The sequence below is a fragment of the Crassostrea angulata genome, chromosome 2 (assembly GCF_025612915.1).
Source record: "Crassostrea angulata isolate pt1a10 chromosome 2, ASM2561291v2, whole genome shotgun sequence".
NCBI classification, from domain to species: Eukaryota; Metazoa; Mollusca; class Bivalvia; order Ostreida; family Ostreidae; genus Magallana; species Magallana angulata.
Genome location: NC_069112.1, coordinates 71112829 through 71116082, shown reverse-complemented (window position 1 = coordinate 71116082; position 3254 = coordinate 71112829). Strand labels below are relative to the sequence as shown.

At 38.4% G+C, this 3254-nt stretch overlaps 1 pseudogene; it reads left to right on the top strand.

Moving 5' to 3' along the window:
* The first annotated feature begins 238 nt into the window (after nucleotides 1–238).
* Nucleotides 239–2774, top strand: LOC128174820 (uncharacterized; annotated as a pseudogene).
* Nucleotides 2775–3254: the final 480 nt, after the last annotated feature.

The following is a 3254-nucleotide window of genomic DNA, read 5'->3' as shown; positions in this document are numbered from 1 at the left end:
TCTGTAGTCGGTTTTCTTTCTTTCTCTCTTTCTGTGTGCGTGCTTGTGTGTGTGTGCGTGCATGGGTTCGTCAGAGAGAGAGATTGTTAGCACGACGAAGGACGACAACCAATTGCAACAGGTCATCATATAATAAATACATTATTTTCATTTCAATCTCGAACGTCAAAAATACTACAAACACCAGCAAAAGGCAAAATCCTATCCAAACAGGTATCTGTCACTCATAATAGACGGAATGGATCAGAGTAAGACTCAACCTCAGCACTTTGTGCATGCCAGTAAATTCACCTCCGCCATGTGGAGGTTGCGTGTGCGATTGGTAGGGGTGATAGTACATGGGATTGTGGTATACGCCTTTTTCGATTTATTTGAATACAGCCATTCCACCAATCTGACATTATCTGTTTTGCTGAGTGTCATTTACATGTTTAGGGAGTCTCTTCCGGATGTCCGCTATCTCCAAATGGACAACTGCGCGAGGGTGAACAAGAATAGGTAATGATTTGCAACAATTTTTACCACAAAAATTCATCTCAGTGTTCCATATATTTAAAAGTTGTTTTTTTTCTTAGTATTTAACATCATTTGCTTATTTTCTTTAACAGGTATGTGTTAGCGTTCATGGCTTATCTAGTGGAAAAGGGTGTGTTTAGGAAAATCAAGGTTTCCTTCTTGATGGTGGGCCATACCCACGAGGACATTGATCAGGTGTTCTCAAAGTACGAATAACAGTCTTATCATCTTATCCTCACTATTTGGTTGTTTCTGCATTTAAAAGTGCCCTCCCTTTTATGTTGCGGGGGGAGGGGGTGTTGGGTTATATACAATAAAGTAATAAAAGCATGTGCATAAAAATTGAAAAAAATGGTGTTCTAAATAAGTGATTAAAATTGAAAGATAATGCAATAGCAATATTGCGTTAAACAAACACACACAAACACACCAATGAAGCTGACATGTCCTAATGTTCGGTATATCAGATTCAGCCACTGGTTGTGTAAACATGCAGCAATGACCCTGGAAAAGCTGATGGAGGGATTTGAGAAATGTTATACTCCAACACCAGCAAGCATACGGACCTCCACGGTGTTCAACATCACCGAGTGGCTTATTTCACATCTTAACACCATCAAAAACCACTCCAAGCCACATAGTTTTAAAATCGCAAAAGATGACAATGGCAGGGCTAGAATTTTTTGAAAAGAGTGGTCTACAGACAAAGTACGTGCCGTAAAGTTAGAGATGTTAACAAATGCTGTAACAGTTCGGGTACACTACCTTATATGGATAGCATTATTTAACACGTGACAGTATTTATGTCAAACAGATTCTCCAATCCAGTGAATGAGTTGTAATGCATGACGGTTTACAACGTGTTTACGATTCAACAAACGCACGTAGTTTTTGTCCGTTTTATTCACAATATTTAATTGCTTGTCGGAATGTTTGTACATCTTGATTTTTACTTTAGAAGGTAAAAAAGGAAATATTACGAACCATTAAATTTGTTCCATGCTAACATTGAAAAATACCGTTGTTTTAGTTGATCAATTGTTGCCTCAAAAAATTATCAGTATCAAGCGACTGACAAACATACGCATAAAGTACAAACAGATTTTGGTAAGAAAAACCGCCAATTGTGTTTTGGTAACTTTATCGTACACTAGAAATAAATACAGGTAACTGTACATTTTTAACATACATGAATAGCCACGGTAGTAGAAATGCACAAATATACAAACGCAGAAGCGCAAACTATGCAGCATATAGTATTTTGTCTGTTAAGCATTCTGATGAACGTCACTGAAGCAAATATCAAAGCGCATTCTACTAAAGTTGTCCCAAATATGGGCTATCACGTGAAAAAACGGTACTCACTGCTTTTAATTCAATAGGACGCACCTCTCTTTTGAACATTGACAATGGGGCATTTTAATAGGTTGATATCAGTCCTCATATGCAATATTTTTAAAATGTGAGCATTGAAATTGAAGTTCAGACATAATTGTCCATATTAATTTCATAAATTCTGAAAAATCATTCAAAATGAGTTTCCAAATGACAATTCGAAATGGTATATATTTTCAATACGCTTTGTATACACTTTGTATACACTGAAACTTGTAGTAGCCCACAATGCCTTGCAACTCATTCACTTGATTGGTTAGTCGATAAAAGTAAACAGATGGCTAATTTAGTATGCAAATTTATGCCGACGTCACAAAATATAGTGGTGTCGACCTGTGTAAGGTTTTTTGTCAATTCACTTTTTATAGTATATGGCAACACCCCTCTCTCTCTCTCTCTCTCTCTCGCGCGCGTGCGCGCTAGCACACACGCACGCAAACACACAGATAACTGAGATAAAACATAAGTCATATGTTACTCGTATTCAAAAAACAAAATGTATATGTATCTTATTTTTAAGACTCTGAATGCTACTGGGGAGTATCTTCTGAAGACGCAGATAGAGGACTCGCCAGACGTCATAGAGAGCGACTACACGGAGATAGCTTCTAACATCGAGAAGCTGGAGGGAGATGTCAGGGCAAGTTTTAAATATTTTGCTAAAGAGGGCGACAAAGAATGGTGGAGGTCATTTTTTGAAAACTACGATGAAATAGGTATTTATTTATTAAGTACATACATGTACTCACAAACTGTTACATGTATTTTTAGGCAATCACACAGAGTGGTTCATTGAAGAAATCCTCGACTCCAAAGAAGGTACTGTACGCTTCTTTTCTCTGTGTGTATTTGTGTGTGAATAAACTTTAAAAAGTAAGGTATTTCTGTCTTTCAGAACCAAATTCTCAGGACAGTGCGAGCGTCTTTGATTTCGGCGATGACGAAGATGTGCCCATACCTCCGGTAAATAATCATTATACACTTATACATGCACATTCAATAACAAAACTCCTACGTTACAGAATAGTAACTCATTTTAAATATTTCTATTTAGGTCATTATAGGAAAGGCCTGCGGACCCAGAAACTCGACATAAGAGATCCAGGTAGACGATGTTGTTCTGGTGGACATTCCAAAGTATGCAGGAGATTGGCCCCACGTCTGCTGCATTCTGGCTATTGATTGTCAACATGTGACTGTGAGGTGGTACATTGGATCCAAGACGACTGCTTGGACTCCGTGTACTAGGCGTGTCAAGGGCGCCCGAGGGAAGACTGAGCCCTGGACTGAGACAGTCTCCAGATCTCAGATCTGGACATCTGGATTTTCTCCCACACCGTCCG